Source organism: Hylobates moloch, unplaced genomic scaffold (assembly GCF_009828535.3).
Source record: "Hylobates moloch isolate HMO894 unplaced genomic scaffold, HMol_V3 SCAFFOLD_2, whole genome shotgun sequence".
Classification (NCBI taxonomy): domain Eukaryota; kingdom Metazoa; phylum Chordata; class Mammalia; order Primates; family Hylobatidae; genus Hylobates; species Hylobates moloch.
The window spans coordinates 120,286,378-120,300,659 of NW_026652277.1; the positions used below are offsets into that span (position 1 = coordinate 120,286,378).

The 14,282-nt window shown below is 34.1% G+C and overlaps 1 pseudogene; it reads right to left on the minus strand.

The window, feature by feature from the left end:
- The window catches only part of LOC116476795 (TAR DNA-binding protein 43-like), a 28,436-nt pseudogene extending 15,043 nt beyond the window's left edge, over positions 1-13,393 (minus strand).
- Positions 13,394-14,282: the final 889 nt, after the last annotated feature.

Here is a 14,282-nt window from a genome sequence, read left to right on the forward strand (position 1 = left end):
GTTTTTTACTTAAAGTGAATACTTATTCATATTCAGTATGTAAACAGATAAATTAAATATGCTGCATGTCTTGAGTGAAAAACTATTAATCCTCAAAGATAATCACAAACTCTATAGAAAAATTCTTAATTTTAATGGACTGTGTCTGGCTTTTTCTCTTTTGTTTGTGTATCTTCTCAAGACCCAGCCGAGTGTACTTACTCTTCTTTATGCAGAATGAATATTAGGATTCATCTTTATGGGAAGGGCTTTATACTTATGAAATGTCCCAGTAGCATAAAAACCTGTAATATAAATTCCTCCATTAACAGAGGCTGTCAGGAAGAGTAAAATCAGTACTCATCCTTAATTCGTGGCATACAATTTATTATGTTTTTCTTCTCACTGCTTATTTTAAATCTTATTTCATGGCAATAAACATCTTTTTTATTATTTTAGTATAAATCCTTAAATGTATATTCATCATAAAAATATGTAACTATGGTTTATGAGGGAATGTACTTAGAATTTATACCAACTTTATAAAATCTACTCCACCTTAAATAATAATGCTCTTATTTCTTCTAACTGTTTTCACTGAAAGCTTTTTTCTTATCAAATGTTTACATTGTATATATCAATTGTTACTTTTGATGGAAGCATAGACTTAACATTGTGTTGAATCAAACCAATTATATTTTACTTGGACATTCAAGGAGGGTGCTTATCATTCCCACTAACTCATATAGAACTGAAATGAATATCCTTGAATAAAATATCTTTAGAGCTTCTTGTGAAAGTTTCATTGGCATGTTAATTCAAGAGTGAGATTTCTGGGTTTCGGTACATTCACAAGTTAATTTAATGGTCTGCCAGATTGCTGTCTAGAATGGCTGTACAAAATTGCCTTGCCTTCACTCTTCCTGTGAATTCTTTTTTTTTTTCAATGTTTTCAACAAAATTTCCAACTTACCTTTTTGCTTTCCAAATTGTTGAATTAAAGAACATCTACTTCTTTTAACATGCATTTTGTTTAATAGACATTGATTTTTAGAGCAATTTTAGGTTCACAGAAAAATTTAATGGAAGGTACAGAGAGTTCCCATAAACCCCCTGCTCCACACATGTACAGCCTCTCTCGCTGTTGACATCCCATGCCACAGTGCTACATTTGTTAACAACTTATAAACTTTAATTACCACATCATTATCACCCAAAATTTATGGTTTACATTTGGGTTCACTCTTGGTGTTGTACATTCTTCGGGTATTGATAGATGTATAATGACATGAGTCTTACAATATAGTATCATACAAAACTGTGTCATTGCCCTAAACATTTTGTATTCTGCTTATTCATCTCTTCCTTTCCCCTAACCCCTAGCATCTGATCTTTTTACTGTCACCATAATTCTGCTATTTGCAGCACGTCCTATTTTTGGAATCATACAGTATGCAACCTTTCCAGAATGACTTATTTCACTTAGTCATTTAAGGTTTCTCCATGCCTTTTCATGGCTTGATAGGTTATTTCTTTTTAATACTGAATAATATTTCATTGACTAGATGTACCACATTTTATGTATATATTCTCATAATGAAGAACACTGTGGTAGCATCAAAGTTTGGGGAATTTTGAATAAACTGTTATAAACTTCCATGTATAGGTTGTTGTACGGACCCAACTTTTCAACACTTTTGGATAAATACAAGGATTGTGGCAATTGGATTGTATGGTAAGAGTATGTTTAGTTTTTTAAGAAACTTCCAAACTGCCTTACAAAGTAGTCGTATAATTTTACACTTCCATCAGCATTGAGTGAGAGTTTCTTTTGCTCCACATCTTCACCAGCATTTGATGCTGTGTTTGTGTTTTTTATTTTAACCCCACTAATAGATGTTTAGTGGTATTTCATGTTTTTATTTGCAATTTCCTAATTCCATATAATACAGAACATATTTTATATGCTTATTTGCCATCTGTATCCCTTCTTTGATAAGGTGTTTATTCAGGTATTTTGCCCATTTTTTAATTGGGTTGTTCATTTGCTTATTGTTGGATTTTAAGTGTTTTTTTTTTAATGTGTGATAGGTGATGTTCTATTATCAGTTGTGACTTGTGAAAAATATTTTCTCACAGTTTGTGGCTTGCCTGATCAAGCTCTTTACCAGACCAAAAATTTTAAATCCTTAATTCATTTAACTTATCAGTTATTTCTTTCATAGATTTTGCCTTTGGTATTGTATCTAAAAATTCATTATGATATCCAAGTTCTTCTAGAATTTCTTCTATGTTATCTTCTAGGAATGTTATAGTTTTGAATTGTACATTTAGATTGGTGATCTATTTTTAGTTCATTTTTGAAAAGAGAACATAGTCTGATTTTTTTTTGCAGTGTATGTCTAGTTAAGTTTCAGCACCATTTGCTGAAAGATTATGTTTTCTCCAATGTATTAACTTTGCTCTTTGCAACAGTCAAATGACCATATTTTCACAGATCTATTTCTGAGCTTTCTATTCCATTCCTTTGATCTGTTCATGTATTCTTTCCCAATATACTGTTCTGAATACTGTGGTATCATAATAAGCCTTAAAGTTGGATAGTGTCAGTCATCCAACTTTATTCTTATTTATCAATATTTTATTGGCTCTTTTGTGTCTTTTGCCCCTCCACACAAACTTAAAAATGAGTTTGTTGATTATTACAAAATAACTTTCTGGTATTCTGATTGAGTTCATACTGAATCTATATATCAACTTGGGAAAAACAGATATCTTGACAATAATGTCTCCTGTCCATGAAAATGGAATATCTCTTCGTTTATTTAGCCTTTTTTGACTTCTTATATTAGAGTTTTGTAGTTTTTCTCATATAGATCTACTAGATATTTTGTTAGATTTATACCTAAGTGTGTCTTTTATGGGAGTACTAATGCAAATGGTATTTTTTTTTAAATTTCAAAATCAACTTGTTTATTGTTGAGCTATAGGAAAGCTACTGGCTTTTGTATACTAATCTGTATTTTGTAACTCTGCTATGGTGACTTATTATCACCAGGATTTTTTGTTGTCGTTGATTTTTTTGGGTTCCTACATAGATGATAATGTCATCTGCAAATAAAGACAGTTTTCTTCTTTTTACTTTCCAATACAAGCACCATTTTTTCTTGCTTTATTACATAACAAGGACTTCCTGAACAATGTTTAAAAGCAGTCATGAAAGGAGGCATTCTTGCCTTGTTTCTGATCTTAGTGAGAAAGCTTTGAGCTTCTTATCATTAAGCAGGCTGTTAGCTATAGACTTTAAAACAATATTATTTATAAAAATAAGGGAGTTCACTTCTATTCCCAGTTTACAGAGGCTTTTTATCATAAATGGAGATTCTGTCAAATGTTGTCAAATGGTTTTTCTGCATCTGTTGATATGACCTTGTAAGTTTTTTTCCCTTGCCAATTGACCTAATTGATTTTTACATATTGAACCAGACTTGCATACATGGGATATCTCCCACTTAGTTGTGGTATATAGTTTATTTTATATATTGTGGCATTTGATTTGATAACACTTTGTTAAGGACTTTTGCATTGGTGTTCATGAGTGATACTCATTTACAGTTTTATTGTAATGTCTTTGTCTATTTTGGCTATTAGAGAAATGCTATCCTGATAAAAATGAGTTAGGGAGTATTTCCTCTGCTACTAGCTTCTGGAAGAGATATAGATAACTGGAATAATTTCTTCCTTAAATATTTGGTAGACTTTACCGGCAAAGTAATATGGAACTAATGCTTTCTATGTTGGAAGATTATTCATTCAATTAATTTACTATAGATAGGCTTACTTTTTGTGTTTGTGAGTTTGTCGGGTTGTGTCTTTCTTGGAATTGGTCTATTTCATGTAGGTTATAAAATTTGTAAGTATAGAATTCCTCATGTTGTTTCTTTTTTACCCTTCTGATGTTAATAAAATCTGTAGTGATGCTTTATTTTTTATTTTTGATACCGTGTCTTCTGTATTTTGTTTTTAGCCTTGCTATAAGCTCATAACTTTTTGATTTTTTAAAAACACCACTTTTTGGTTTCAATTGATTTTCTCTTCGTAATTCCATTGATTTCTGTTTGAATTTTATTTATTATTCATTTTCTGATAGTTACTTGACTCTAATTTCTTCTACTTTTTCTTGTTTCCTAAATTTGAAGCTTCAAGTAGTGATTTTTATATCATCTTTTTTTCTTAATATGCATCCAATGCTATTAATTTTCCTCTAAGCACTGCTCTGGCTGCATTCCCCAGTATTTTATAAGCTGCATTTTTGTTTCCATCCAGTTCAAAATACTTTAAATTTTTTATTAATTTTTTTAAATTTGACCCATGTATTGTTTTGATGTATGCTGCTAAATCTCTTAAAAATTTGGAGATTTTTCCAATTATTTTTCTGTTATTGATCTGTAGTTCAGTTCTATTCTGGTCTGAGAACAGCTATTGTATGACTTCTATTTTTGTAAATTTGATTATTGTTAAAACGGTTTATTTTCTGGCCCAGAAATAGGTCTGTCTTTGCCCATATCTCCTTTTCACATTTTTCTTCCTGCTTTATATTCACTGGAAGCTGATTAGATTGTGCCCACCAGATTAAGGGTGGACCTGACTTCCCCAGCCCACTGACTTAAATGTTAATCTCTTTTGGCAACACCCACAGAGACACACCCAGGGTTAATACTTGTATCTCTCAATCCAATCAAGTTGACACTCAGTATTGACCATCACACTCAGTATAATGACTAAAACTAAAAAAGCTGATGAAACCATGTATTACCAATGGTATGAAGCAAATATAATTCATATACATTGATAATGGGAATTATGGGAATGCAAAATGGTACAACTTTGGGAAACAGTATGGCAGTGCCTCATAAAATTAAACATTAGTTTACCATATGGCCCTGCGATCTCATTCTTTTGTATTTAGCTAAGAGAAAACATATGTACATACAAAGAGGTATAAGTGTGAATGTCTTTATTATTAATCACAATAACCCAAATTAGAAGCAACTCAAATGTCTAACAAGAGATAAATTAGTAAATTGTTGCATATCTACTCTTTAGAATAGTGCTCAGTAATAAAAATGAATGAAACATACATTCAAACAACATGGGTCTTTCTAGAAGAGAGTATGCTAATTGAAAAAAGAAAAATGCAAAATTTATATACTGTATAATTCCATTTACATTAGATTCTAGGAAAAAAATACAATAATAACAGAAAGCAAATTGGCGGTTGCCCAAAACCTGAAAAGTGAAAAGGAGCATGGGAACATTTGTTAGGGTGAGGGAAATTTTATATCTTGATTTTAGGTATGGTAACATAATATGTTAATTATGTACATTTTATATCTTGATTTTAGGTATGGTAACATAATGTATTAATTAATGTATTAATACCAAAATGTATTAACCTGTATATTTAAAAGTAATGAATTCTACTATATGTAAATAATACCTTATAAAATAGGAGGGAAAATGAAGACAAAATTAAGATTCTTTTTCTCTGGACATAGAGTAGCAGTGTGAATTTCTAGCACATCTTCATTGAAAGATATGCTAAAAACAAGTTTTTCAGGCTAATGACAACTATAACCAGATGAAAGCCCAAATCTACAAGATGAGCATCAGACACTGTATATATATCTACATACACATTTTAAAAGTCTTTATCATTATTTTAATTTAATGCAAAAATATTTTGTACCATATATAGAAGTACAAATATGACAAGACAAGCACAAATAGAGGATTCTTAAAAATATATATTGTTACCACCATTGTCAAAGGGTTTTTAATTAACTCAAGGTAACTGAACAGATTTAAGGCCAGTCTCAGATGTTACATAAGAGGCAGTGATATTATCAGATATTTGTGGGAGGGAAATAAGAATTATTTCTACTTGCACTCTAAAAGTCACTGTCCTAACTCAGGTCCTCCGTAAAGCAGAACGTTAAGTCTTGATCATTATCATAATTCTTGTTTTGGATGTGTGAATACAGACAGTGGAGGGGGAAAGATAATATGAGCCAAGATGAAATAGAAACAGTGCTACAGGATAATAAAAGATGACCATGTGAGCCGTGAAGAGAAATGTATTGAAGTTTACAAGGAGAAACCACACTGTGGTGAAATCTAGATAAGGGCGAAGGGAGAGACACTGGCTAACCTCTTTCCTTTCCTTCATTTCCCACTTTCAAAGTTAACCCTAAGGCGGAGCAAACTCTACCACACTAAATTTGATAATGACATTGCATCATCAAAACCCTCTATGGATGCTCAAGAGTATAGATGAGAGTCCCCAGAAAACAGAAGCTGAGAAGGAAATTTGCATTCAGGAAATTTATTTGGTAGTGCTCTCAGAAACAATTATGAAAGAGGAAGTAAAAAAGCTATGCAATTACAACAGAATACTCAGGCCAGCTACAGAGCCATTCACGGTAATCATGATATGAATAAAAGGAGCCAGGCTTTAGTATTTTTCTATCAACCAGGCATTGGACACAAGCTGCAAACAGGGTGAACGTGTAACCTTTGTGTAGGCAGTGCCTTTCTATTATAAGCAACACTCATACCCAGATTAGCCTTAGCTTTGTTGTTAGCAGGCAATAGGTACAGCCTCTAAAGAAATGTTTCCTGTTTTTGTAATGGGTATATGAATGATTCATTGCAGTGGTCACTATACTCTATTGTGTGGTGTGCCTTTTTATTCAAGTGGCAGTGGAGGAGTGACTCCACCCATCATGTGGGACATTCAGGGAATGCTAGCTGGGGAAACTTCCACCAGCTTGGGCAGCTTCTCCAAGGTGAGACTCACACTGTGCCTTTGGAAATGAAAGGTTGTTCCAGAACTTGAGAAGGTACATAAAATTTGTGTCTGATCAAGCCTAGTCTTTATATGCACCACTTATTACTCATAGAGGACTCAGAGGTGCACAGATAATTCCATTTATTGAAGAAACCAATTGGTAGAGTTAAGTGCAAGTAGGGCAGAGTGAGAGATGAACTTGGATAGTAAATGAAATGCCACATTATGTCACACCCTAGGAGCCATATTTGAAAGTTTGGATTTTATCAAATCAGAAAACATTCCAGAAGTGACACGATCAAATATTAATGTACATATCAAAAAGGCTATTCTTCTGCAGAACAAAAAATGGAGAAAACAAATCTTTAAAAACTGGAAAATTATTTGGGAGGGACATCACAAAATAACACAATTACTAGAAAGCTTATTAAAAGCTACTATAATTAGTCCTTCAGGAAATGAAAAATTTAACCAAAATGAGATGCTAGGTACCTATTATGCAAAACAAATGCTTAAGTTTTGCTGAGAATATAAATATAGAAATAATGAAAACTTTCATGTACATCTGACAGTTGAGAAACCTGTACTAAAGCTGAATGTAGGCAGGAGCCACAATCCAGCAGTTCTACTCTTTGGAATATATCCAACATCAAATTATTCATACATCCACCAAGATACATTTTTTATTGTTTCTGTTTCTCTCCTGATACTGCTATTTCTGTGAGGAGATTTTCATGTGTTGAAGCTATGTTTTGTGTTACTCATTGAAGACAGTTATAATCATGCTTTATAATAGTCCTCCTAGCCTTAATCAGAAAATAAGATGCTTCTTAATATTTTACACAGTTGGTTTACTTCTCTCTTGAGAACAAGTCTCACCTTTTAATTTTGTCTTGTTCTATTAATGCTAAGTTTAGATGATATCATTCAAGTTATAAATGGTAAGTTAGAAGTTTCTGGATTAAATCTTTTCCTTTTCTTAGTAAAAAGAAACCAAATTGTTTCATCAAGTTATTTATTTGCTGTGTTTACTTAAGAAACTCACTTTCTGATGTTAAAATCCTTTGCCTTTTGATGGGCTACTCTGGATTTCTTCAATTCGTTTGTAGTTTATGAGCCAGTCATTAAAGTTTGCAGTCTTTGGAGATCTAATCTCTGGCTCTTTTCTTTTGGAAGATTATTGGACTTTTTTCAGGATTCATGGTTTTCCGCCTTCACTTTTCTAGTTCACCAGACATTTTATAGGTCTCTCACATGCACTCTGCTTCCTTTGAACACGTCACAGAGATGTCCTTATTCCCTGGATGAACATCACAGGGATGAGGACTTACTTGCATAGCTTCCTATCTCTAAACCTTCAAGTGATCGTGAATTCACGACCAGAGTCTGTCTGCTCTTGGCTGATCTCCATTTTTTTTTCAAGTAGTTGCTTTATAAATTAGACCCAACTTTCATGTATCTTTTCAGAAAAGGGTAGAAGATTTATATGATTTGGTCTTATTTTATCAGGACCAGAAGAAAAAAGCCATCTTCATTTTTAATGATGATGATAAAGAAGGATATTTCGTCTAGCTTTACAATTTTAAATTGACAGTTGCTACTTTTTTCTTTATTCATCACACATTAACAATGTGTTTCCTAAGCTTTAAAGGTGCCACCAATTTTCTTCTGACTTTTCTTATTTGCAATGAAAATGTCAGCAACCATTTGTATCTCTTTTACCTGTATGAAATGACTTTTTTTCTGCTTTATTTCAATTAATCTATATCTTGATATTTAGTTTGATGATAATGTATCTAGATACACCTTTCCTTGTACTTATCTTTCTTAGGTTCTTTATTCTTCTTGGGACTCAGAATTTGTATCTTTTATCAATTTTGGACATATTTTGACATTATTTATTCACATATTGCTTTTCTTCTCCTGATTTAATGGGGCTAAAATTTTACACATTTGAGACCATTTGATATTTATTCACAATTCTCAAATTCATTGTTCCAGTTTGCCACACTTTCTCTTTTTCACTTTTTACTTTTTGGTAATTTTTTATAGACCTGTCTTCCAGTCTACAGGTCATTTATGCTGTTTTTCCAAGGCTATTGTTGACAACATTAAATAAGTTCTTTTTTTCTGATATCATATTTCTACTATTTCCTTTTGGTTCATTTTTATAGTCTTGATTTCTCTGCATAAACCTCCCCTCATATATGTAGTCCACTTTCTCCACTAGATATTCTAATATAATTATGATGTTATTTAAAAATTCCTCGTGATAATTCTAAAATATGAATCATCTAAAAGCCTTATTCTTTTCACTATTTTCTTTTTTATATGGGTTAACTTTTCTTTTTATATAATAAAAAAGTTATTTTTTGTTGTTGTATGCTGTATATTTTGTATGAAACAACAATAGACTGAAGTAAATAATATGCACCAACAAAGGTGATATGCCCTTTAATTTGTCAAGTTTCCTATGTGGAGGCCTATCTACAACCTGTTTTGAACTGAACTGTGTTTGGGTTGTGTTGTAGGTTCAGTTAGATTCAATGCACTGTGAACTCAAATATTTTCAGGGTAGGAGGAGGGTTTTCCCTTCAACAGATCTTGAGACCTGAGCACGGGCCTATTTCTCGAGGTGTGTGGTATGGTTTTTTGTTGTTGGTGGTGGTGGTTTTTTTTTTTTTTTTTTTGCTTTGTAATCCAGATATCAGTTTTCTTAACTTAGATCTCTTTCTTTAAATGCTTATTTCTCAGCTTTTAGGAATGCTGTTTAGTTACATGATTTTTTAGTTTATCTGTTTTATTTTTCTCAAGGTTAACAGTAACAATTTCAAAATTTGTTTTAAAGTTAATGCAACTGTCTTCTTTATTCTGTATCTCCTTTTACTCATTTGTTAGCTACAGTTTCTGAACTTTATTACTTTGGAGCAGTGGAGAATAAGAGATAATAAAAAGAATGATACTGCTGTAATCTGATTTGGAGTCTCCTTAATCTTGGTGGTTATTTTAACCTGATTTTTTTTTTTTTCTTGAGTAACTTTCTTTTTCTTGAAGAGTTCCCCTTTGGACATACACAACAACATATCCTTATGGTACTTTTCGTTTCTAATTTCTCCCTTAGTTCTTGGTTATCCTAAATCTATCCACCCTGTGGGTCACTGTCTCTACAGAGAAGCCTCTCTACGATTACTCAAAATTGCTTCCAGCGAGATCTGCAATGTGACGAATAATTGAGCCAGAGAAATATTCATTGATTTCCACATTTATTCTAAATTACGAATCACTTTACTATTCTGCCATTTCAAGCTAATGGTTCAAACTTTTCTCCTTTTTATTCAGAACCTTGTCTTATATGTATTGTAAGTCACGAAGACACGTCCTGAATTTCCTAGAAGTTTCTTTGAAATATATGGCTTGTTTAACTTGAGGTGAGGGGGAAGCAAACATTTTCTATTTCCATTGGGAGAAAAGCATACATTCTATATTCTTCCAAAAATATCTTCCAAGTATATTTCTCAGCTTCTTTCAGCGAGAGCTTGTTATATTAGGATGGGCCAAAGACCACAATACTGGTTTTAGGGCATCTTCTTGAATATTCTGCATAGGTCATCTAGTGTATGCCTTTAATCTGTGGATATAATTACCACTGAAATCTCAGCTGAAGCTGAGAAGAGCACAAGGATACACATGTGCATACACATGGATGAATAGATACATAGATAGATTTTTTTAAATTTTTTACTCAAGCTCTAAAAAATACTATTTGTCTCTGTTCTGGAAAAAGTGCTTTGTCTATTTAGTATTCATACTATTCCTTCAAATTTTTCTCAGGAAAGACATCCTGACCTCATGGAATAAATAATGTGCCCTGTTCTGTGCCTTGGAGCACCTTGTCTTTTCTAACACAACGTCCATAACAATGTATTGCAGTATCGAGTGCCTGAAGTTTTCCTTGGGGATATGAAACAAAAAATAAGTGAAGGAAAGCAGGAGGAAGACCAGAGCAAGGCTCCAAAACATTTAGAACACTACAGACATATTCCCAAAAGTACTTCTCCGGAGCCTTCTTAAAATTGTGGTTTGTTGTACCATGCTGAAGCCAAGTGAATCCCTAACCAAATCTAGGGATGTTCACAAGGATTAGAAAAGGAGCTTACAGAATTGTTAGGCTATATTTGCTAATTCATTCACCCAGTCGATTTAATTTTGTGTTGATAGTGATTTACATATTAAGAACACATATGACTCAGAATATAACTCAATATTGGTCAAAGACTTTATCATATATCCAAAAATAAGGAGATGACTCACTAGCTCCATATCAATTTTAAGGGTGTATGTTAATACTTCTCTGCCACTTAATGTTTATTTAGAGTTTAAAGTTAATATTTAAATTAACAATAAGTCAAATTTTATTATATATTAATTTTAAATTATTTAATAGTATAAATGGATTTCAATATTTTTATTTTTATTTTTTCCAATGTTATTGAGGTAAAATGGGTATATAAAAATTACACATAATTAATGAATACAATTTGATGAGTTTGGACACATGTAAACATTTATGCTGCCATCATCACAATACAGGTAATAAACATATTCTTCACCTCTAAAACTATCCCATCTCCTTTTCTTATTGTTTTCTTTTTTGCAGTAAAAAAAAATTTAATAGGATATCGATACTATTAACAAATTTGTAAGCGCACAAAACCTTATCGTTAGTTATGGACACTAGGTTGTACACATTTCTGCAACCTGCTTATCTTGTATAATTGGAACATTATGAACATTAAACAACAACTACCATAAGCACCTCTTTAATTTCCTGGTAACCAAAGTTTTGTCTACTTCTATTCCTTTGATTATTTTAGATGCTTCTTATTAGAGCAATCATGGAATATTGTACATCTTACTTATTACACTTAGTATAATGTCTTCCGGGCCCACCCAAGTTCTCACAAATTACAACTTTCAGAAAAACCAACACCTTTTGTTATAAAACTGTTATTAGGTATAGAAGGAATTTATCTCAACAGAATAATGAACATACACGAAAAGCCAACAGCTAACATTATACTCTATGGTGAACAACTATACGTTTTTTTCTCTAAAATTTGGGGAAAAAACAAGGATACCCTCTGTATTAGTCCACTCTCACACGCTATAAAGACATATCCGAGACTGAGTAATTTACAAAGAAAAGAAGTTTAATCGACACAGTTCCACAGGCTGTATAGGAAGGCCTCAAGAAACTTACAATCATGAGGCTCATGAGGCCTCAATAAACTTACGATCATGGCAGAAGCCAGCATGTCTTACATGATAGAAGCAGGATGAAGAGAGAACAAAGGCAGAAGTGCTACAAACTTTTAAACAACCAGATCTCATGAAAACTCTGTCATGAGACAGCGCTAGAGGGATGGTGCTAAACCATTAGAAACCACTCCCGTGATCCAGTCATCTCTGACCAGGTCCCTCCCTAACACTGGGAATGACAATTTAACATGAGATTTCGGTGAGGACACAAAACCAAACCATATAATTCTGCCCCTGGCCCCTCCTGAATCTCATGTCCTTATCACATTCCAAAATTAGGAAGCAATTATGCCTTCCCAACAGCCCCTCAAAGTCTTAATTCATTCCAGCATTAACTCAAAAGTCCAAGTCCAAAGTCTCATCTGAGACAAGGCAAGTCCTTTCTGCCTATTATCATATAAAATCAAAGACAAGTTAGTTACTTCAAAGATATGGTGGGGGTATAGGCCTTTGGTAAATACTCCCTTTCCAAAAAGGGAAAAATCAACCAAACAAAGAGGTTACAGGCCTCTTGGCAGTCCAAAACTCAGCAGGCAGTCATTAAATCTCAGAGCTTTAAAATAATCTTTTTTGACTTCAGAATGTCTCACATCCAACCCACACTGATACAAAGGGTGGGTTCTTGAGGACTTGGACAGCTCTATCCCTGTGGCTTTGCACGATAGAACCCCTGCAGCTGCTTTCTTAGGCTGGCACTGAGTGCCTGTGCCTTTTCCAGGTGCATGATACAAGGTGTTGGTGGATCTACCATTCTGAGGCCTGGAGGATGGTAGCTCTGTTCTCACAGTTCCACTAGGCAGTGTCTCTGTGGAGACTCTCTGTGTGAGCTCAGACCCCATATTTCCTCTTCACACTGCCCTAGTAAAGCTTCTCCATGAGGGTTCTTCTCCTGCGGCAGACTTCGGCCTGGACATCCACAGATTACATCCTCTGAAATCTAGGTGGAGGCTACAAAGCCTCACCTCTTGTCCTGTGTGTACCTGCAGGATAAACACCACATGAAAGCCACCAAGGTTTGGGGCTTGTACTCTCTGGAGTAGTGGCCTGAGATATAACTGGGGCCACTTTAGCCACAGCTGAAGTTGAAGCAGCTGTGATGCAGGGTGCCATGTCTTGAGGCTGTACAGGGCAGCAGTGCCCCGGGCCTGACACACTAAACCATTTTTCCCTTTTAGGTCTCCTGGCTTGTTGTGGGAGGGGCTGCCGTGAAGGTCTCTGAAGCTCCTTGGAGGTATTTTTTTCCATTATCTTGGCTATTAACAAGTGGCTCCTATTTCTAGAGTAGGCTTCAGTTTCTCCTGAATTTTTTTTTTTGTAATGGTCAGGCTGCAAATTTTCAAACTTTTACACTATGCCTCCCTTTTAAATATAAGTTCCAGTTTCAGGTAATCTCTGTGTACACATATGAATCTATGCTGTTAGAAGCAGCCAGCCACATCTTTTATGTTTTGCTGCTTAGAAATTTCTTCTGCCAGATACCCTAAGCCATCTCTCTGAAGTTCAATGTTCAACAGATCCCTAGAGCAGGGGCACAATGCCACCACTTGCTTTGCTAAAGCATAGCAAAAGCAATCTATACTCCAGTTCCCAGTAAGTTCCTCACCTCCATCTGAGACCACTTCAGCCTGGACTTCACTGTCCATATCACTGTGAGCATTTTGATCATAACCATTCAACAAGTCTCTAGGCAGTTCCTAACTTTCCTTCATCCTCTTAACTTCTTATGAGCCCTCCAAACTGTTCCAGTCTCTGCCTGTTACCCAGTTCTAAAGTCACTTCCATATTTTCAGATATCTTTATAGAAATGCCCCATTTCTCTGGTACCAATGTTCTGTATTAGTCTGTTTTCACACTGCTATAAAGATTATACCTGAGACGGCGTAATTTATAAAACAAGGAATTTAGTTGATTCATAGTTCCACAGGCTGTACAGGAAGCATGGCTGTGGAGGACTCCAGAAACTTACAAGCATGGCAGAAAGTGAAGGGGAAGCCAACACATCCTACATGGCTAGAGCAGGAGGAAGACAGAGCAAAGGGGCAGGTACTACACACTTTCAAACAACCAGATCTCATGATATGATAATGCTATCACAAGACAGTACAAGGAGGATGGTGCCAGACCATTAGAAACC